Raw genomic sequence first — 22,595 nt, 5'->3', positions numbered from 1 at the left:
CTGGGGTGAGAGAATGGTGTCAGCCAGCTGGGTGATAGTAGAGTGTCAGCCAGCTGGGTCATAGTACGGTGTCAGCCAGCTGGGTGATAGTAGAGTGCCAGCCTGCTGGGTGATAGTAGAGTGTCAACAAGCTGGGGTGATAGTAGAGTGTCAGCCAGCTGGGGTTATAGTAGAGTGTCAGCCAGCTAGGGTGATAGTAGGGTGTCAGCCAGCTAGGGTGATAGTAGAGTGTCAGCAAGCAGGGGTGATAGTAGGGTGTCAGTCAGCTGGGGTGATAGTAGAGTGTCATCCATCTAGGGTGATAGTAGAGTGTCAGCCAGCTAGGGTAATAGTAGAGTGTCAGCCAGCTAGGGTAATAGTAGAGTGTCAGCCGGCTAGGGTGATAGTAGAGTGACAGCCATCTAGGGTGATAGTATAGAGTGTCATCCAGCTGGGATGATAGTAGGGTGTCAGTCATCTGGGGTGATAGTAGGGTGTCAGCCAGCTGGGGTGATAGTAGAGTGTCAGCCAGCTAGGGTGATAGTAGAGTGTCAGCCATCTAGGGTGATAGTAGAGTGTCAGCCAGCTGGGGTAATAGTAGGGTATCAGCCAGCCTGGGTGATAGTAGGGTATCAGGCGGCTAGGGTGATAGTAGAGTGACAGCCAGCTGGGGTGATAGTAGAGTGTCAGCCAGCTGGGTAATAGTAGAGTGCCAGCCTGCTGGGTGATAGTAGAGTGTCAGTCCGCTGGGGTGATAGTAGGGTGTCAGCCAGCTAGGGTGATAGTAGAGTGTCAGCCTGCTGGGGTGATAGTAGAGTGTCAGCCAGCTGGGGAGATAGTAGGGTGTCAGTCAGCTAGGGTGATAGTAGAATGTCAGCCAGCTGGGGTGATAGTAGAGTGTCAGTCAGCTGGGGTGATAGTAGGGTGTCAGTCAGATAGGGTGATAGTACAGTGTCAGCCAGCAGGGGTGATAGTAGAGTGTCAGCCAGCTGGGTGACAGTAGAGTGTCAGCCTGCTGGGTGATAGTAGAGTGTCAGTCAGCTGGGGAGATAGTTGGGTGTCAGCCAGCTAGGGTGATAGTAGAGTCTCAGCCAGCTGGGGTGATAGTAGAGTGTCAGCTAGCTGAGTGATAGTAGAGTGTCAGCCTGCTGGGTGACAGTAGAGTGTCAGTCAGCTGGGGTGATAGTAGGGTTTCAGCCAGCTGGGTGATAGTAGACTGTCAGGCTGCTGGGTGATAGTAGAGTGTCAGTCAGCTAGGGTGATAGTAGGGTGTCAGCCAGCTAGGGTGATAGTAGAGCGTCAGCCAGCTGGGATGATAGTAGAGAAGTCAGTTAGCTGGGTGAAAGTAGAATGTCAGCCAGCTAGGGTGATAGTAGAGTGTCAGCCAGCTAGGGTGATAGAAAAGTGTTAGCCAGCCGGGGTGATAGTAGAGAGTTAGTCAGCTGGGGTGATAGTAGAGTGTCACCCAGCTGGGGTGATAGTAGGGTGTCAGTCAGCTAGGGTGATAGTAGAGTGTCTCCCAGATGGGGTGATAGTAGAGTGTCAGCCAGCTGGGGTGATAGTAGGGTTTCAGTCAGCTAGGGTAATAGTAGAGTGTCAGCCAGCTGGGGTGATAGTAGAGTGTCAGCCAGATGGGGTGATAGTAGAGTGTCAGCCAGCTGGGGTGATAGTAGTGTGTCAGCCAGCTTGGGTGACAGTAGGGTGTCAGCCAGCTAAGGTGATAGTAGAGTGTCACCCAGCTGGGGTGATAGTAGAGTGTCAGCTAGGTGGGTGATAGTAGAGTGTCAGCCAGCTAGGGTGATAGAAGAGTGTCAGCCAGCTAGGGTGATAGAAGTGTGTTAGCCAGCCGGGGTGATAGTAGAGAGTCAGTCAGCTGGGGTGATAGTAGAGAGTCAGCCAGTTAGGGTGTTAGTAGAGTTAGTAGAGTGTCAGCCAACTTGGGGTGATAGTAGGGTGTCGGCCGGATAGGATGATAGTAAAGTGTCAGCCAGCTAGAGTGATAGAAGAGTGTTAGTCAGCCGGGGTGATAGTAGGGTGTAAGCCAGCTAGGTTGATAGTAGAGTGTCAGCCAGCCGGGGTGATAGTAGGGTGTATGCTAGCTAGGGTGATAGTAGGGTGTCAGCCAGCTGGGGTGAAAGTAGAGTGTCAGCCAGCTGGGGAGATAGTAGAGTGTCAGCCAGCTGCGTAATAGTAGAGTGTCAGAATGCTGGGTGATAGTAGAGTGTCAGTCAGCTGGGGTGATAGTAGGGTGTCAGCCAGCTAGGGTGATAGTAGTGTGTCAGCCAGCTGGGTGATAGTAGGGTGTCAGCCAGCTGGGTGATAGTAGAGTGTCAATCAGCTGGGGTGATAGTAGAGTGTCAGCCAGTTAGGGTGTTAGTAGAGTGTCGGCCAACTTGGGGTGATAGTAGGGTGTCGGCCGGCTAGGGTGATAGTAAAGTGTCAGCTAGCTGGGTGTTAGTAGAGTGTCAGACAGCTAGGGAGTTAGTAAAGTGTCAGTCAGCTAGGGTGATAGAAGAGTGTTAGCCAGCCGGGGTGATAGTAGGGTGTAAGCCAGCTAGGGTGATAGTAAGGTGTCAGTCAGCTAGGGTGATAGTAGAGTGTCAGCCAGCTGGGGTGATAGTAGAGTGTCAGCCAGCTGGGTAATAGTAGAGTGTAAGCCTGCTGGGTGATAGTAGAGTGTCAGTCAGCTGGGGTGATAGTAGAGTGTCAGCCAGCTAGGGTGATAGTAGAGTGTCAGCCAGCTGGGTGATAGTAGGGTGTCAGCCAGCTGGGTGATAGTAGAGTGTCAGCCAGCAGGGTGATAGTAGGGTGTCAGCCAGCTGGGTGATAGTAGAGTATCTGCCAACTGGGTGATAGTAGGGTGACAGCCAGCTGGGTGATAGTAGAGACCAGCCAGCTGGGTGATAGTAGAGTGTCAGCCAGCTTGGGTGATAGTAGGGTATCAGCCAGCTGGGGTTATAGTAGAGTGTCAGTCAGCTAGTGTGATACAAGGGTGTCAGCCAGCTATGGTGATAGTAGAGTGTTAGCCAGCTGGGGTGATAGTAGGGTGTCTGACAGCTGAGGTGATAGTAGAGTGTCAGCTACCTGGGCTGATAGTAGGGTGTCAGCCAGCTACGGTGATAGTAGAGTGTCAGCCAGCTGGGGTGATAGTAGAGTGTCAGCCAGATGGGGTGATAGTAGAGTGTCAGCCAGCTGGGGTGATAGTAGTGTGTCAGCCAGCTTGGGTGACAGTAGGGTGTCAGCCAGCTAAGGTGATAGTAGAGTGTCACCCAGCTGGGGTGATAGTAGAGTGTCAGCTAGGTGGGTGATAGTAGAGTGTCAGCCAGCTAGGGTGATAGAAGAGTGTCAGCCAGCTAGGGTGATAGAAGTGTGTTAGCCAGCCGGGGTGATAGTAGAGAGTCAGTCAGCTGGGGTGATAGTAGAGAGTCAGCCAGTTAGGGTGTTAGTAGAGTTAGTAGAGTGTCAGCCAACTTGGGGTGATAGTAGGGTGTCGGCCGGATAGGATGATAGTAAAGTGTCAGCCAGCTAGAGTGATAGAAGAGTGTTAGTCAGCCGGGGTGATAGTAGGGTGTAAGCCAGCTAGGTTGATAGTAGAGTGTCAGCCAGCCGGGGTGATAGTAGGGTGTATGCTAGCTAGGGTGATAGTAGGGTGTCAGCCAGCTGGGGTGAAAGTAGAGTGTCAGCCAGCTGGGGAGATAGTAGAGTGTCAGCCAGCTGCGTAATAGTAGAGTGTCAGAATGCTGGGTGATAGTAGAGTGTCAGTCAGCTGGGGTGATAGTAGGGTGTCAGCCAGCTAGGGTGATAGTAGTGTGTCAGCCAGCTGGGTGATAGTAGGGTGTCAGCCAGCTGGGTGATAGTAGAGTGTCAATCAGCTGGGGTGATAGTAGAGTGTCAGCCAGTTAGGGTGTTAGTAGAGTGTCGGCCAACTTGGGGTGATAGTAGGGTGTCGGCCGGCTAGGGTGATAGTAAAGTGTCAGCTAGCTGGGTGTTAGTAGAGTGTCAGACAGCTAGGGAGTTAGTAAAGTGTCAGTCAGCTAGGGTGATAGAAGAGTGTTAGCCAGCCGGGGTGATAGTAGGGTGTAAGCCAGCTAGGGTGATAGTAAGGTGTCAGTCAGCTAGGGTGATAGTAGAGTGTCAGCCAGCTGGGGTGATAGTAGAGTGTCAGCCAGCTGGGTAATAGTAGAGTGTAAGCCTGCTGGGTGATAGTAGAGTGTCAGTCAGCTGGGGTGATAGTAGAGTGTCAGCCAGCTAGGGTGATAGTAGAGTGTCAGCCAGCTGGGTGGTAGTAGGGTGTCAGCCAGCTGGGTGATAGTAGAGTGTCAGCCAGCAGGGTGATAGTAGGGTGTCAGCCAGCTGGGTGATAGTAGAGTATCTGCCAACTGGGTGATAGTAGGGTGACAGCCAGCTGGGTGATAGTAGAGACCAGCCAGCTGGGTGATAGTAGAGTGTCAGCCAGCTTGGGTGATAGTAGGGTATCAGCCAGCTGGGGTTATAGTAGAGTGTCAGTCAGCTAGTGTGATACAAGGGTGTCAGCCAGCTATGGTGATAGTAGAGTGTTAGCCAGCTGGGGTGATAGTAGGGTGTCTGACAGCTGAGGTGATAGTAGAGTGTCAGCTACCTGGGCTGATAGTAGGGTGTCAGCCAGCTACGGTGATAGTAGAGTGTCAGCCAGCTGGGGTGATAGTAGGGTGTCAGTCAGATAAGGTGATATTAGATTGTCAGCCAGCTGGGTGATAGTAGGGTGTCAACCAGCTGGGTGATAGTAGAGTGTCAGCCAGCTGGGTGATAGTAGGGTGTCAGCCAGCTGGGTGATAGTAGAGTGTCAGCCAGCTGGGTGATAGTAGGGTCTCAGCCACCTTGGTGATAGTAAGGTCTTACCCAGCTGGGTGATAGTAGAGTGTCAACCAGCTGCGTGATAGTAGGGTGTCAGCCAGCTGGGTGATAGTAGAGTGTAACCCTGCTGGGTGATAGTAGAGTGTCAGCCAGCTGGGTGACAGTAGAGTGTCAGCCAGCTGGGGATGATAGTAGGGTGTCAGCCGGCTGGGGTGACAGTAGAGTGTCAGCTAGCTGGGTGTTAGTAGAGTGACAGCCATCTAGGGTGATAGTAGAGTGTCAGCCAGCTGGGATGATAGTAGGGTGTCAGTCATCTGGGGTGATAGTAGGGTGTCAGCCAGCAGGGGTGATAGTAGAGTGTCAGCCAGCCAGGGTGATAGTAGAGTGTCAGCCAACTGGGGTGATAGTAGAGTGTCAGCCATCTAGGGTGATAGTAGAGTGTCAGCCAGCTGGGGTAATAGTAGGGTATCAGCCAGCCTGGGTGATAGTAGGGTATCAGGCGGCTAGGGTGATAGTAGAGTGACAGCCAGCTGGGGTGATAGTAGAGTGTCAGCCAGCTGGGTAATAGTAGAGTGCCAGCCTGCTGGGTGATAGTAGAGTGTCAGTCCGCTGGGGTGATAGTAGGGTGTCAGCCAGCTAGGGTGATAGAAGAGTGTCAGCCAGCTAGAGTGATACTAGAGTGTCAGCCAGCTATAGTGAAGAGTGTTAGCCAGACGGGGTGATAGTAGAGAGTCAGTCAGCTAGGGTGATAGTAGAGTGTCAGCCAGCTGGGGTGATAGTAGAGTGTTAGCCAGCTGGGGTGATAGTAGGGTGTCAGTCAGCTGGGGTGATAGTAGAGTGTCAGCCAGCTGGGGTGATAGTAGAGTGTCAGCCAGCTGGGTGATAGTAGAGTGTCAGCCTGCTGGGTGATAGTAGAGTGTCAGTCAGATGGGGTGATAGTAGGGTGTCAGCAAGCTAGGGTGATAGAAGAGTGTCAGCCATCTGGGGTGATAGAAGTGTCAGCTAGCTGGGCGATAGTAGAGTGTCAGCCTGCTGGGTGACAGTAGAGTGTCAGTCAGCTGGGGTGATAGTAGGGTGTCAGCCAGCTAGGGTGTTAGTAGAATGTCAGCCAGCTGGGGTGATAGTAGGGTGTCAGCCAGCTAGGGTGATAGCAGAGTGTCAGCCAGCTGGAGTGATAGTAGGGTTTCAGCCAGCTGGCTGATAGTAGAGTGTCAGCCTGCTGGGTGATAGTAGAGTGTCAGTCAGCTAGGGTGATAGTATGGTGTCAGCCAGCTAGGGTGGGAGTAGAGTGTCAGCCAGCTGGGGTGATAGTAGAGTGTCAGCTAGCTGGGTGATAGTAGAGTGTTTGCCAGCTAGGGTGATAGTAGAGTGTCAGCCATCTAGAGTGATAGAAGAGTGTTAGCCAGCCGGGGTGATAGTAGGGTGTCAGCCAACTAGTTTGATAGTAGAGTGTTAGCCTGCTGGGGTGATAGTAGAGTGTCAGCTAGCTGGGTGATAGTAGGATGTCAGCCAGCTAGGGTGATAGTAGAGTGTCAGCCAGCTAGGGTGATAGTAGAGTGTCAGCCAGCTAGGTGATAGTAGAGTGTCAGCCTGCTGGGTGACAGTAGAGTGTCAGTCAGCTGGGGTGATAGTAGGGTGTCAGCCAGCTAGGGTGATAGTAGAATGTCAGCCAGCTGGGGTGATAGTAGGGTGTCAGCCAGCTAGGGTGATAGCAGAGTGTGAGCCAGCTGGAGTGATAGCAGGGTTTCAGCCAGCTGGGTGATAGTAGAGTGTCAGCCTGCTGGGTGATAGTAAAGTGTCAGTCAGCTAGGGTGATAGTAGGGTGTCAGCCAGCTAGGGTGATAGTAGAGTGTCAGCCAGCTGGGTGATAGTAGAGTGTCAGCCTGCTGGATAATTGTAGAGTGTCAGTCAGCTGGGGTGATAGCAGGGTGTCTGCCAGCTGGGTGATAGTAGAGTGTCAGCCAGCTGGGTGATAGTAGGGTGTCAGCCAGCTAGGTGATAGTAGAGTGTCAGCCAGCTGGGGTGATAGTAAAGTGTCAGCCAGCTGGGTGTTAGTAGAGTGTCAGTCAGCTGGGGTGATAGCAGGGTGTCAGCCAGCTGGGTGATAGTAGATTGTCAGCCAGCTGGGATATAGTATGGTGTCAGCCAGCTGGGTGATAGTAGAGTGTCAGCCAGCTGGGTGATAGTAGGGTGTCAGCCAGCTGGGTGATAGTAGAGTGTCAGCCAACTGAGTGATAGTAGGGTGTCAGCCTGCTGGGTGATAGTAGAGTGCCAGCCTGCTGGGTGATAGTAGAGTGTCAGCCAGCTGGGGTGATAGTAGAGTGTCAGCTAGCTGGGTGATAGTAGAGTGTAAGCCAGCTAGGGTGATAGTAGAGTGTCAGCCATCTAGAGTGATAGAAGAGTGTAAGCCAGCCGGGGTGATAGTAGAGAGTCAGTCAGCTGGGGTGATAGTAGAGTGTCAGCCAGCTGGGGTGATAATTGGGTGTCAGTCACCTTGTGTGATAGTAGAGTGTCAGTCAGCTAGTGTGATAGTAGAGTGTCAGCCAGCTGGGGTGATAGTAGAGTGTCAGCCAGCTGGATGATAGTAGAGTGTCAGCCTGCTGGATAATTGTAGTGTCAGCCAGCTGGGTGATAGTAGGGTGTCAGCCAGCTGGGTGATAGTAGAGTGTCAGCCAGCTGGGTGATAGTAGGGTGTCAGCCAGCAAGGTGATAGTAGAGTGTCAGCCAGCTGGGTGATAGTAGGGTGTCAGCCAGCTGGGTGATAGTAAAGTGTCAGCCAGCTGGGTGTTAGTAGAGTGCCAGCCTGCTGGGTGATAGTAGAGTGTCACAAAGCTGGGGTGATAGTAGAGTGTCAGCCAGCTGGGTGATAGTAGAGTGTCAGCCAGCTGGGTGATAGTATGGTGTCAGGCAGCTGGGGTGATAGTAGAGTGTCAGCCATCTAGGGTGATAGTAGAGTGACAGCCAGCTGGGATGATAGTAGGGTGTCAGTCATCTGGGGTGATAGTAGGGTGTCAGCCAGCTGGGGTGATAGTAGAGTGTCAGCCAGCTGGGTGATAGTATGGTGTCAGGCAGCTGGGGTGATAGTAGAGTGTCAGCCAGCTGGGTGATAGTATGGTGTCAGGCAGCTGGGGTGATAGTAGAGTGTCAGCCAGCTGGGTGATAGTATGGTGTCAGGCAGCTGGGGTGATAGTAGAGTGTCAGCCATCTAGGGTGATAGTAGAGTGACAGCCAGCTGGGATGATAGTAGGGTGTCAGTCAGCTGGGGTGATAGCAGGGTGTCAGCCAGCTGGGTGATAGTAGAGTGTCAGCCAGCTGGGTGATAGTATGGTGTCAGGAAGCTGGGGTGATAGTAGAGTGTCAGCCAGCTGGGTGATAGTAGGGTGTCAGCCAGCTGGGTGATAGTAGAGTGCCAGCCTGCTGGGTGATAGTAGAGTGTCACAAAGCTGGGGTGATAGTAGAGTGTCAGCCAGCTGGGTGATAGTAGAGTGTCAGCCAGCTGGGTGATAGTATGGTGTCAGGCAGCTGGGGTGATAGTAGAGTGTCAGCCATCTAGGGTGATAGTAGAGTGACAGCCAGCTGGGATGATAGTAGGGTGTCAGTCATCTGGGGTGATAGTAGGGTGTCAGCCAGCTGGGGTGATAGTAGAGTGTCAGCCAGCTGGGTGATAGTATGGTGTCAGGCAGCTGGGGTGATAGTAGAGTGTCAGCCAGCTGGGTGATAGTATGGTGTCAGGCAGCTGGGGTGATAGTAGAGTGTCAGCCAGCTGGGTGATAGTATGGTGTCAGGCAGCTGGGGTGATAGTAGAGTGTCAGCCATCTAGGGTGATAGTAGAGTGACAGCCAGCTGGGATGATAGTAGGGTGTCAGTCAGCTGGGGTGATAGCAGGGTGTCAGCCAGCTGGGTGATAGTAGAGTGTCAGCCAGCTGGGTGATAGTATGGTGTCAGGAAGCTGGGGTGATAGTAGAGTGTCAGCCAGCTGGGTGATAGTAGGGTGTCAGCCAGCTGGGTGATAGTAGAGTGCCAGCCTGCTGGGTGATAGTAGAGTGTCACAAAGCTGGGGTGATAGTAGAGTGTCAGCCAGCTGGGGTTATAGTAGAGTGTCAGCCAGCTAGGGTGATAGTAGGATGTTAGCCAGCTAGGGTGATAGTAGAGTGTCAGCCATCTAGGGTGATAGTAGAGTGCCAGCCTGCTGGGTGATAGTAGAGTGTCAGCCAGCTGGGGTTATAGTAGAGTGTCAGCCAGCTAGGGTGATAGTAGGGTGTCAGTCAGCTGGGGTGATAGTAGAGTGTCAACCATCTAGGGTGATAGTAGAGTGACAGCCAGCTGGGATGATAGTAGGGTGTCAGTCATCTGGGGTGATAGTAGGGTGTCAGCCAGCTGGGGTGATAGTGGAGTGTCATCCATCTAGGGTGATAGTAGAGTGTCAGCCAGCTAGGGTAATAGTAGGGTATCAGTCAGCCTGGGTGATACTAGGGTATCAGCCGGCTAGGGTGATAGTAGAGTGACAGCCATCTAGGGAGATAGTAGAGTGTCATCCAGCTGGGATGATAGTAGGGTGTCAGTCATCTGGGGTGATAGTAGGGTGTCAGCCAGCTGGGGTGATAGTAGAGTGTCAGCCAGCCAGGGTGATAGTAGAGTGTCAGCCAGCTGGGGTGATAGTAGAGTGTCAGCCATCTAGGGTGATAGTAGAGTGTCAGCCAGCTGGGGTAATAGTAGGGTATCAGCCAGCCTGGGTGATAGTAGGGTATCAGGCGGCTAGGGTGATAGTAGAGTGACAGCCAGCTGGGGTGATAGTAGGGTGTCAGCCAGCTGGGTAATAGTAGAGTGCCAGCCTGCTGGGTGATAGTAGAGTGTCAGTCCGCTGGGGTGATAGTAGGGTGTCAGCCAGCTAGGGTGATAGAAGAGTGTCAGCCAGCTAGGGTGATACTAGAGTGTCAGCCAGCTATAGTGAAGAGTGTTAGCCAGACGGGGTGATAGTAGAGAGTCAGTCAGCTAGGGTGATAGTAGAGTGTCAGCCAGCTGGGGTGATAGTAGAGTGTTAGCCAGCTGGGGTGATAGTAGGGTGTCAGTCAGCTGGGGTGATAGTAGAGTGTCAGCCAGCTGGGGTGATAGTAGAGTGTCAGCCAGCTGGGTGATAGTAGAGTGTCAGCCTGCTGGGTGATAGTAGAGTGTCAGTCAGATAGGGTGATAGTAGGGTGTCAGCAAGCTAGGGTGATAGTTGAGTGTCAGCCAGCTGGGGTGATAGAAGTGTCAGCTAGCTGGGTGATAGTAGAGTGTCAGCCTGCTGGGTGACAGTAGAGTGTCAGTCAGCTGGGGTGATAGTAGGGTGTCAGCCAGCTAGGGTGTTAGTAGAATGTCAGCCAGCTGGGGTGATAGTAGGGTGTCAGCCAGCTAGGGTGATAGCAGAGTGTCAGCCAGCTGGAGTGATAGTAGGGTTTCAGCCAGCTGGCTGATAGTAGAGTGTCAGCCTGCTGGGTGATAGTAGAGTGTCAGTCAGCTAGGGTGATAGTATGGTGTCAGCCAGCTAGGGTGGGAGTAGAGTGTCAGCCAGCTGGGGTGATAGTAGAGTGTCAGCTAGCTGGGTGATAGTAGAGTGTTTGCCAGCTAGGGTGATAGTAGAGTGTCAGCCATCTAGAGTGATAGAAGAGTGTTAGCCAGCCGGGGTGATAGTAGGGTGTCAGCCAACTAGTTTGATAGTAGAGTGTTAGCCTGCTGGGGTGATAGTAGAGTGTCAGCTAGCTGGGTGATAGTAGGATGTCAGCCAGCTAGGGTGATAGTAGAGTGTCAGCCAGCTAGGGTGATAGTAGAGTGTCAGCCAGCTAGGTGATAGTAGAGTGTCAGCCTGCTGGGTGACAGTAGAGTGTCAGTCAGCTGGGGTGATAGTAGGGTGTCAGCCAGCTAGGGTAATAGTAGAATGTCAGCCAGCTGGGGTGATAGTAGGGTGTCAGCCAGCTAGGGTGATAGCAGAGTGTGAGCCAGCTGGAGTGATAGCAGGGTTTCAGCCAGCTGGGTGATAGTAGAGTGTCAGCCTGCTGGGTGATAGTAAAGTGTCAGTCAGCTAGGGTGATAGTAGGGTGTCAGCCAGCTAGGGTGATAGTAGAGTGTCAGCCAGCTGGGGTGATAGTAGAGTGTCAGCTAGCTGGGTGATAGTAGAGTGTCAGCCAGCTAGGGTGATAGTAGAGTGTCAGCCATCTAAAGTGATAGAAGAGTGTTAGCCAGCCAGGGTGATAGTAGAGAGTCAGTCAGCTGGGGTGATAGTAGAGTGTCAGCCAGCTGGGGTGATAATTGGGTGTCAGTCAGCTAGGGTGATAGTAGTGTGTCAGCCAGCTGGGGTGATAGTAGAGTGTCAGCCAGCTGGGTGATAGTAGAGTGTCAGCCTGCTGGATAATTGTAGTGTCAGTCAGCTGGGGTGATAGCAGGGTGTCTGCCAGCTGGGTGATAGTAGAGTGTCAGCCAGCTGGGTGATAGTAGGGTGTCAGCCAGCTAGGTGATAGTAGAGTGTCAGCCAGCTGGGGTGATAGTAAAGTGTCAGCCAGCTGGGTGTTAGTAGAGTGCCAGCCTGCTGGGTGATAGTAGAGTGTCAGTCAGCTGGGGTGATAGCAGGGTGTCAGCCAGCTGGGTGATAGTAGAGTGTCAGCCAGCTGGGTGATAGTATGGTGTCAGCCAGCTGGGTGATAGTAGAGTGTCAGCCAGCTGGGTGAAAGTAGGGTGTCAGCCAGCTGGGTGATAGTAGAGTGTCAGCCAGCTGGGTGATAGTAGGGTGTCAGCCAGCTGGGTGATAGTAGAGTGCCAGCCTGCTGGGTGATAGTAGAGTGTCACAAAGCTCTGGTGATAGTAGAGTGTCAGCCAGCTGGGGTTATAGTAGAGTGTCAGCCAGCTAGGGTGATAGTAGGGTGTCAGCCTGCTGGGTGACAGTAGAGTGTCAGTCAGCTGGGGTGATAGTAGGGTGTCAGCCAGCTAGGGTGATAGTAGAATGTCAGCCAGCTGGGGTGATAGTAGGGTGTCAGCCAGCTAGGGTGATAGCAGAGTGTGAGCCAGCTGGAGTGATAGCAGGGTTTCAGCCAGCTGGGTGATAGTAGAGTGTCAGCCTGCTGGGTGATAGTAAAGTGTCAGTCAGCTAGGGTGATAGTAGGGTGTCAGCCAGCTAGGGTGATAGTAGAGTGTCAGCCAGCTGGGGTGATAGTAGAGTGTCAGCTAGCTGGGTGATAGTAGAGTGTCAGCCAGCTAGGGTGATAGTAGAGTGTCAGCCATCTAGAGTGATGGAAGAGTGTTAGCCAGCCGGGGTGATAGTAGAGAGTCAGTCAGCTGGGGTGATAGTAGAGTGTCAGCCAGCTGGGGCGATAATTGGGTGTCAATTAGGTAGGGTGATAGTAGTGTGTCAGCCAGCTGGGGTGATAGTAGAGTGTCAGCCAGCTGGGTGATAGTAGAGTATCAGCCTGCTGGATAATTGTAGAGTGTCAGTCAGCTGGGGTGATAGCAGGGTGTCTGCCAGCTGGGTGATAGTAGAGTGTCAGCCAGCTGGGTGATAGTAGGGTGTCAGCCAGCTAGGTGATAGTAGAGTGTCAGCCAGCTGGGGTGATAGTAAAGTGTCAGCCAGCTGGGTGTTAGTAGAGTGTCAGCCTGCTGGGTGATAGTAGAGTGTCAGTCAGCTGGGGTGATGGCAGGGTGTCAGCCAGCTGGGTGATAGTAGAGTGTCAGCCAGCTGGGTGATAGTATGGTGTCAGCCAGCTGGGTGATAGTAGAGTGTCAGCCAGCTGGGTGAAAGTAGGGTGTCAGCCAGCAGGGGTGATAGTAGGGTGTCAGTCAGCTGGGGTGATAGTAGAGTGTCAGCCATCTAGGGTGATAGTAGAGTGTCAGCCTGCTGGGTGATAGTAGAGTGTCACAAAGCTGGGGTGATAGTAGAGTGTCAGCCAGCTGGGGTTATAGTAGAGTGTCAGCCAGCTAGGGTGATAGTAGGGTGTCAGCCAGCTAGGGTGATAGTAGAGTGTCAGCCAGCAGGGGTGATAGTAGGGTGTCAGTCAGCTGGGGTGATAGTAGAGTGTCAGCCATCTAGGGTGATAGTAGAGTGTCAGCCAGCTGGGATGATAGTAGGGTGTCAGTCATCTGGGGTGATAGTAGGGTGTCAGCCAGCTGGGGTGATAGTAGAGTGTCAGCCAGCCAGGGTGATAGTAGAGTGTCAGCCAGCTGGGGTGATAGTAGAGTGTCAGCCATCTAGGGTGATAGTAGAGTGTCAGCCAGCTGGGGTAAGAGTAGGGTATCAGCCAACCTGGGTGATAGTAGGGTATCAGGCGGCTAGGGTGATAGTAGAGTGACAGCCAGCTGGGGTGATAGTAGAGTGTCAGCCAGCTGGGTAATAGTAGAGTGCCAGCCTGCTGAGTGATAGTAGAGTGTCAGTCAGCTAGGGTGATAGTAGGGTGTTAACCAGCTAGGGTGATAGTAGAGTATCAGCCAGCTGGGATGATAGTAGAGTGTCAGCTAGCTGGGTGATAGTAGAGTGTCAGCCAGCTAGGGTGATAGTAAAGTGTCAGCCAGCTGGGTGTTAGTAGAGTGTCAGACAGCTAGGGTGATAGTAAAGTGTCAGCCAGCTAGGGTGAAAGAAGAGTGTTAGCCAGCCGGGGTGATAGTAGGGTGTAAGCCAGCTAGGTTGATAGTAGAGTGTCAGCCAGCCGGGGTGATAGTAGGGTGTCAGTCAGCTAGGGTGATAGAAGAGTGTTAGCCAGCCGGGGTGATAGTAGGGTGTAAGCCAGCTAGGGTGATAGTAGGGTGTCAGCCAGATGGGGTGATAGTAGGGTGTCAGTCAGCTAGGGTGATAGTAGAGTGTCAGCCAGCTGGGGTGATAGTAGAGCGTCAGCCAGCTGGGTAATAGTAGAGTGTCAGCCTGCTGGGTGATAGTAGAGTGTCAGTCAGCAGGGGTGATAGTAGGGTGTCAGCCTGCTGGGTGATAGTAGAGTGTCAGCCAGCTAGTGTGATAGTAGGGTGTCAGCCAGCTAGGGTGATAGTAGAGTGTTAGCCTGCTGGGGTGATAGTAGAGTGTCAGCCAGCTGGGGTGATAGTAGAGTGTCAGCTACCTGAGCTGATAGTAGGGTGTCAGCCAGCTAGGGTGATAGTAGAGTGTCAGCCAGCTGGGGTGATAGTAGGGTGTCAGCCAGCTAGGGTGATATTAGATTGTCAGCCAGCTGGGTGATAGGGTGTCAAAGAGCTGGGTGATAGTAGAGTGTCAGCCAGCTGGGTGATAGTAGAGTGTCAGCCAGCTGGGTGATAGTAGAGTAGGGTGTCAGCCAGCTGGGTGATAGTAGAGTGTAAGCCTGCTGGGTGATAGTAGAGTGTCAGCCAGCTGGGTGACAGTAGAGTGTCAACCAGCCGGGGGTGATAGTAGGGTGTCAGTCAGCTGGGGTGATAGTAGAGTGTCAGCCAGCTGGGGTGATAGTAGAGTGCTAGCTACCTGAGCTGATAGTAGGGTGTCAGCCGGCTGGGGTGATAGTAGAGTGTCAGCCAGTTGGGTGTTAGTAGAGTGACAGCCATCTAGGGTGATAGTAGAGTGTCAGCCAGCTGGGATGATAGTAGGGTGTCAGTCATTTGGGGTGATAGTAGGGTGTCAGCCAGCTGGGGTGATAGTAGAGTGTCAGCCAGCTAGGGTGATAGTAGAGTGTCAGCCAGCTGGGGTGATAGTAGAGTGTCAGCCATCTAGGAAGATAGTAGAGTGTCAGCCAGCTGGGGTAATAGTAGGGTATCAGCCAGCCTGGGTGATAGTAGGGTATCAGGCGGCTAGGGTGATAGTAGAGTGACAGCCAGCTGGGGTGATAGTAGAGTGTCACCCAGCTGGGTAATAGTAGAGTGCCAGCCTGCTGAGTGTTATAGAGTGTCAGTCAGCTGGGGTGATAGTAGAGTGTCAGCCAGCTGGGGTGATAGTAGAGTGACAGCCAGCTGGGTTGATAGTAGAGTGACAGCCAGCTGGGGTGATAGTAGAGTGACAGCCAGCTGGGGTGATAGTAGAGTGTCAGCCAGCTGGGTAATAGTAGAGTGCCAGCCTGCTGGGTGATAGTAGAGTGTCAGTCATTTGGGGTGATAGTAGGGTGTCAGCCAGCTAGGTTGATAGTAGAGTGTCAGCCAGCTGGGGTGATAGTAGAGTGTCAGCTAGCTGGGTGATAGTAGAGTGTCAGCCAGCTAGGGTGATAGTAGAGTGTCAGCCAGCTAGAGGGATAGAAGAGTGTTAGCCAGACGGGGTGATAGTAGAGAGTCAGTCAGATGGGGTGATAGTAGAGTGTCAGCCAGCTGGGGTGATAGTAGTGTGTCAGTCAGCTAGGGTGATAGTAGAGTGTCAGCCAGTTGGGGAGATAGTAGGGTGTCAGTCAGCTAGGGTGATAGTAGAGTGTCAGCCAGCTGGGGTGATAGTAGAGTGTTAGCCAGCTGGGGTGATAGTAGGGTGTCAGTCAGCTAGGGTGATAGTAGAGTGTCAGCCAGCTGGGGTGATAGTAGAGTGTCAGCCAGCTGGGTGATAGTAGAGTGTCAGCCAGCTGGGTGAAAGTAGGGTGTCAGCCAGCTGGGTGATAGTAGAGTGTCAGCCAGCTGGGTGATAGTACGGTGTCAGCCAGCTGGGTGATAGTAGAGTGCCAGCTTGCTGGGTGATAGTAGAGTGTCACAAAGCTGGGGTGATAGTAGAGTGTCAGCCAGCTGGGGTTATAGTAGAGTGTCAGCCAGCTAGGGTGATAGTAGGGTGTCAGCCTGCTGGGTGACAGTAGAGTGTCAGTCAGCTGGGGTGATAGTAGGGTGTCAGCCAGTTAGGGTGATAGTAGAATGTCAGCCAGCTGGGTGATAGTAGGGTGTCAGCCAGCTAGGTGATAGTAGAGTGTCAGCCAGCTGGGGTGATAGTAAAGTGTCAGCCAGCTGGGTGTTAGTAGAGTGTCAGCCTGCTGGGTGATAGTAGAGTGTCAGTCAGCTGGGGTGATAGCAGGGTGTCAGCCAGCTGGGTGATAGTAGAGTGTCAGCCAGCTGGGTGATAGTATGGTGTCAGCCAGCTGGGTGATAGTAGAGTGTCAGCCAGCTGGGTGAAAGTAGGGTGTCAGCCAGCTGGGTGATAGTAGAGTGTCAGCCAGCTGGGGTGATAGTAGGGTGTCAGCCAGCTAGCGTGATAGCAGAGTGTGAGCCAGCTGGAGTGATAGCAGGGTTTCAGCCAGCTGGGTGATAGTAGAGTGTCAGCCTGCTGGATGATAGTAGAGTGTCAGTCAGATGGGGTGATAGTAGGGTATCAGCAAGCTAGGGTGATAGTAGAGTGTCAGCCAGCTGGGGTTATAGAAGAGTGTCAGCTAGCTGGGTGATAGAAGAGTGTCAGCCTGCTGGGTGACAGTAGAGTGTCAGTCAGTTGGGGTGATAGTAGGGTGTCAGCCAGCTAGGGTGATAGTAGAATGTCAGCCAGCTGGGGTGATAGTAGAGTGTCAGCAAGCTGGGGTGATAGTAGAGTGTCAGCCAGCTGGGGTGATAGTAGAGTGTCAGCCCGCTGGGGTGATAGCAGAGTGTCAACCAGCTGGGGTGATAGTAGAGTGTCAGCCAGCTGGGGTGATAGTAGAGTGTCTGCCAGCTGGGGTGATAGTAGAGTGTCAACCAGCTGGGGTGATAGTAGAGTGTCAGCCAGCTGGGGTGACAGTAGAGTGTCAGCCAGCTAGGGGAGAACAGAGTATCACCACCTGGAATAACATTAGTGTCAGGAGCCCCGAGACGCTAGTCATCAGCCCCTGACTGTGTTACAGACTGCTCGCTGCCTTACGTCACTATAAACTCGGCCGGACGGTTGGGCAACAAGATTACGGAATACCTGTCTCTCTCTGTCATACGTAAGGTCTTCGGTGTACGGGTGAGTTGTAATGTTCTCTTCATACAAGATCATGGATTAACAATCTATATATATGTATATATATATATATATAAATATATATATATATATATATATATATATATATATATATATATATATATATATATATATATATATATATATATATATATATATATATATATATATATGTTTCATTGAATATGACCGCATATTCTGTATTTATTATTTTCTGGTTTAGGGCTTCTATCCCTCTAACTATTTTCTTAGCATCAGGGCTTAATTGGAATAGGAGTTCTCCAAAACTCATTTTCGTACTTTTAAGGTGAAGAAAAGAAGTGATTTACTATAGAGTGTACTACACTTATTTGTATAATTTGCACGACGTTTCGAACCTCCATGGTTCATTCTCAAGTGAACAGATCTTACAATACTAGTTGATTTTATACCCGCATTAGGTCAGGTGATAATACAATGAAGGTGAAAACATGGGGGGATACATAAGGGATAAACATAGGGGCTGCAGAAGGCTTATTGGCCCATACGAGGCATCTCCTATCTAAACACAAAGATTAATCCAGTGTAATTGGCCTGTTATGTTGGACATTGTCTTCTGTGTTGGCATCGATATGTTCTAGTCTTGTCCTTACTCTCATGGTGGGTAGAGTAAATAGTTCCGTGATTTGGGTGTTCATGGTAGGTCGCTCTATTCTTATGTGAATTGCCTCAAGAATTTGTAATCTTCTTGAATCTTGGGTTTTGTCTATTATGCAAGTATTCTTGTTCAACATTTCTCTTGTTAGAAATGAACAAGAATAATTGTTGAACAAGAATACTTGCATAATAGACAAAACCCAAGATTCAAGAAGATTACAAATTCTTGAGGCAATTCACATAAGAATAGAGCGACCTACCATGAACACCCAAATCACGGAACTATTTACTCTACCCACCATGAGAGTAAGGACAAGACTAGAACATATCGATGCCAACACAGAAGACAATGTCCAACATAACAGGCCAATTACAGGCCAATGGAGTGGGTTAAGGCATACCTGTTATGCCAGTTGCTGGAAGGCTTCTGTGCTGGCTAGGGTTTGAGTCTCCTGGTGGGAAAGTGTTCTAAAGTTGTATACTTCACTCTCGTGTTTAGGAGAGTTGTGCCTTAGGCATATATATATATATATATATACATATATATATATATATATATATATATATATATATATATATATATATATATATATATATATATATATATATATATGTTTATATATATATATATATATATATATATATATATATATATATATATATATATATATATATACCTAACGCACATAAAACAAACAATAAGGTAAAACAAAAATAAAATAAAACTGCTTACGTCTATTGCTGAGTGAATAGTGGGAGGGAGAACAAGAAACATGAACAATTAAACTCTTTACTTATAATAATAAACACAAACAATAATAAAACCTGTAACCTTGGCTATACACGACTGTCAACAATGAACATAAGAATTACGTTACTCTACACACAAAAAGGTGACTATACAATATGTACAAATGTGCTGTCCTTCCTCCGTCACGCGTCGTAGCAATACCACATTGAGTGAAGGAAGAAACATGTGACCCAAGAGCAGTACTCAGGCCGGCGGCCCAACACTCAGACTACTCACCAGGAGTAGTCTGAGTGTTGGGTCTTGTGGTTGTTTTAGATTCAGCTACTCGGAACAAGAAGTGTTGGGTCGCCGGCCCTTGCTTATATAGACTGGTGGGTGACGTCATGCAGTAGCAGTTGAATAGTCAGCCCGCAGAATATTGGGTCGTTTACTGGTGGTGAACAAGCAGCCGGCGAACACCTGGCATGAGTTGTAATGTTGTAAGCATAGGATGATTGTGAATAGCTTCTTTTCAACTGTACTCTAGTTACGTTGATGCTGTTTCAGCTTGTAGCTGTAGTCACTAACTGGCAAGACTGACTGACCCCCCCGTCCCATCCCAAATCCTTATCCTGACCCTTTCCCAGTGCTATGTAGTCGTAATGGCTTGGCGCTTTCCCCTGATAAACTCCCTCCCTCTTCTCACTGTTGCATCAATGCCCCAATGCCGGTGCTGCTGTCATCGACATTAAGGACGAAGAGTTTCTTCACATCTAGCGAGGCGAGAATGGGATTACTACAGAGTAATGCTTTTAGCTGTTCAAATGCAATGGTTTGTGAATTAGTCCAAAGATATTTTGCTTATGGCTGGTAAGGTTAATGAGAGGTGTAGCCACGGAACTGAAGTTCCTGCTAAAACGACGATAGTATGATGCTAAACCTAGAAAACGCATAAGCTGTTTTCGTGAGGTAGGCTGAGGGTATTGTTGAATAGCTTGTAGGTGAACGCCAAGAGGTGCTATGCTTCCACTGCCTATTATATGACCGAGATACCGCACTTTACTTGTGGCAAACGTGGACTTGCCCAAATTAATGTTGAAGCCAGCCTGGAGAAGCTTGAAGAACACCCGTTATAGGTGGTCTTTCCAAGTGTTGGTGGCAACAACGATGTCATCCAGGTAGGCGTAGGAATCGTCAAGGTCTTGGATGACGATGCTGACAGCTCGCTGGAAGGTAGCTGGGGCATTGTAGAGTCCTAAGGGCAGTCGCTCATATCAAAAGAGGCTAAAAGGAGTGGAGAAAGCAGTGATGTCCTTAGCGCACTGTGTAAGACTGATCTGAAAATAGCCCTTTTAGGAGGTCAACTTGTGAGAGAAACTTGGTGTTACCGATGGCATCAAGAATATCGACGATGCCAGGCAAAGGACAGAAATCCTTTACAGTGACTGTGTTCAGTTTACGATAATCGCTGCACAGTCTTACCTTGCCGGAGCCGGTGGCTGAGCGGACAGAACACTGGGAGCGTGATCCTGTGGTCCCGGGTTCGATTCCGGGCGCCGGCGAGAAACAATGGGCAGAATTTCTTTCACCCTGATGCCCCTGTTACCTAGCAGTAAATAGGTACCTGGGAGTTAGTCAGCTATCACTGGCTGCTTCCTGGGGGTGGAGGCCTGGTCGAGGACCGGGCCGCGGGGACACTAAAGCCCCGAAATCATCTGAAGATAACCTCAAGATAACCGCGTGCCTTGGGCACCAATATTACAGGGTGAGGTCCAAGGAGACTCACAGGGTGTGGCCAGTCCATTGTTGAGGAGATACTGTATATCGCGAACATGGTTTCCTTCTTCTGCGAACTGCATCAGGTAGTATGGTTGATGGATTGGCATCGTTTCGGGAAGCAGCTTGATGTGATGGCGCACTACGGTACATTCCTGCGGAGTTTCTTAGAACAAGTCTCTATTAGTAGAGACTAGTTGGATGAGAGGAGCACTGTTATTGGAATCCTGTCAGTATTTAGGAAGATCGTTCCTAATTTCAGAGTTAGAGATCACTGGGTTAGTCACTACAGTCAGGAGGAGAAGCAGGGTAGGTATTGTGGTGTTTGTGTGTTACTGAGGAAGTCTTGATTGTAGGGTTGATATAAAGCCATCGCTTGGTTACTGACTTTAATACGTATATAAACAATTACATGACTAGCTGCTTCCAAGCTGGTAGCTCTTGTGTGCTCTTGTTTACCTTCTCTGGCGTCTGAGCCGCCGCACATAGAAAACGGATGGTACCGTTTTCTGTGAACATGACATCCCTCCTTTTCTTTAAAAAGAATGACTACAGGATGTCTACCATACTTGTAGCACAAAGCAAAATTATTGACACAAAGTAAGTTATTAACATATCAAGAGATATTGCATACAAGTAACATTAATTAAGCACACAAAGAATTTAAACAACTTAATCTTTACCACAAAGGATTTCAATGTTAAAAATACATATGCAATGTTAAACAAACATGAAAGAAACTGTAATACAAAGTTACAAAATATTGAATGAGAGATTTGCATTATTCAAACAATATTAAATTTAGTTAAGCATAACAAGTAAATACTTTACATTACATAGGAACACAATTAATCATCAAATCGTGTAGGGCGTTTAACATGACGTTTAGGACAAGAGTCCCCAAATACAATAATATTCCTTGATGAATTATTTATTGAGTTATAACTCATTTTTTCTTTTTCTTTTGCACGACTTTGCACTTTATCATTTTCTACACTAGTTGGAATCACTTTGAAATAGGCCATATTACGTGTTATACTATGATCTCTATTACTAGCTGTTACCATAGTTCCTTTTACACTAATCACTTTATATGGTTTTGTATCATACGGCATATCTAGCTTTCCCTCTTTTTTCTTTTTAACTAGAACCGTATCTCCAACCTTTATGAATTGTTACTTTGCACGTTGATCATGAGCAATTTTCATTTTGCCCTTGGCTAGTTCATCCTTCTGAGCGAGACATTTATCCGTTATCACGGCTGGCATGACAGGTAGTGCGATTCTCATAGGACGTCCAAATAAAAGTTCGCCAGGTGACTTGCCCAGTGTTCCATGTGGTGTTGAACGGTAGTTCCTGAGAAAAGCATACATAGCTTGTTTCCAGGATCGTCCTTCGGCATGAGCACAGCGTACCGCTTTCATGAGAGGTTGCATGAATCTCTCAACTTCTCCATTTGCTTGAGGATGTAGTGGCATCACACGGCGGTGTTTGAATCCAATATGCTCAGCAAAGTTGACGAAGTCTTGTCCATAGAATGGTGGTCCATTGTCCGTCTTGACAACTTCAGGAATGCCAAAGTTTGAAAAGTTCTTGTCGAGTTTCGGGATGACGGCCTTTGCAGATGTAGAAGTGATGATTTCTACTTCTGGATAACGTGAGTGATCATCAATGACTACCATCAAGTACTCTCCAGTTGGTAGTGGTCCGCAGAAGTCCATCGATACTTCCGTCCATGGTGCAGCAGGTAGTGGTGAAGGTTGTAGAGGTGTTGGTCTTGAAGTATCCACTGCAGCTTGGCAAGGGACACAGGCATCATGCATATCCTTTGCTTGACGATCAATGCCAGGAAACCACACCTTTTCTCGTAGCAGCTGTTTGGTCCTAACAAGACCTTGGTGTCCTTGATGTGCAAGCTTCAGAGCACGTTGCTGGAGAACAGCTGGAATGACGATACGAGTACCTCGCAGCACGGTGTCGCGTTGTTGCGTAACACTTAATTCTGTCTGGATGCGTTCAAGTGCTTTGAATGCATCTTGGTTAACTCCTGAGGGTGGAATGCGTGGAAACTTTTTCTTAGTCAATGCATCCACTGTTGCTTGCAGAGTTGGGTCCTCTAGGGTTGCAGTACGGATTTCATCAAGAGTGAGAGCCTTAGGGACTGCATCACAGGTTACAGAGTGTACATATTCCTCGGCAACTTGCTGATGCTTGGTGATGGTGAAACTGTTGGCAGGATGTCGACTGATATAATCAGCGGGATTGCCTGCACCTGGCTTGTACTTCACAGTAAAATTGTATGGTTGCAGACGAAGAGCCCATCTCTCAATGCGAGCTGGTGGTTTGGACTTTGGATTATTGAAGATAGTCTCCAACGGTTTGTGGTCAGTGACTATCGTGGTGAAGGGTGCACCAAGCAGATACACATTGAAGTGTTCATAGCCCCATACAAGAGCAAGAGCTTCCTTCTCTGTCTGACTGTATCGTTGCTCAACATCTGTGAGAGACCGGCTGGCGTAGGCAATTACTACTCTGGAATCTGGTTGACCAGGTTTGTGTTGGGCTAAAACAGCACCTAAACCAACAGGACTAGCATCCACTGTTAACTCAGTGTCCATTGATGGATCAAAGTACGCAGCAGTCGCATTCTCTACTAGTGCATCTTTCACAGCATCAAATGCATTTTGCTCGATATCGCTCCAGTACCATGATGCATTTTTCTTCAGGAGCTCACGTAGAGGCTTCGTAATGGTAGCAAAATCTGGAATGAAGCGAGAACAGTAGTTTGCCATTCCC

At 49.8% G+C, this 22,595-nt stretch overlaps 1 protein-coding gene across 1 annotated transcript in view; it reads left to right on the top strand.

Moving 5' to 3' along the window:
• Window positions 1–22,595, top strand: part of LOC138352299 (galactoside alpha-(1,2)-fucosyltransferase 1-like) — a 115,043-nt gene that overhangs the window by 7,076 nt on the left and 85,372 nt on the right. Inside the window, exon 2 of the mRNA XM_069304674.1 lies at window positions 16,557–16,660. The gene's annotated coding sequence lies outside the window, so the exon portion shown is untranslated. The remainder of the gene's footprint in view (window positions 1–16,556; window positions 16,661–22,595) is intronic.

Source organism: Procambarus clarkii, chromosome 5 (assembly GCF_040958095.1).
Source record: "Procambarus clarkii isolate CNS0578487 chromosome 5, FALCON_Pclarkii_2.0, whole genome shotgun sequence".
Classification (NCBI taxonomy): domain Eukaryota; kingdom Metazoa; phylum Arthropoda; class Malacostraca; order Decapoda; family Cambaridae; genus Procambarus; species Procambarus clarkii.
Note: the sequence above shows the minus strand (reverse complement) of the source record. Positions and strands in the feature narration are given on the sequence as shown.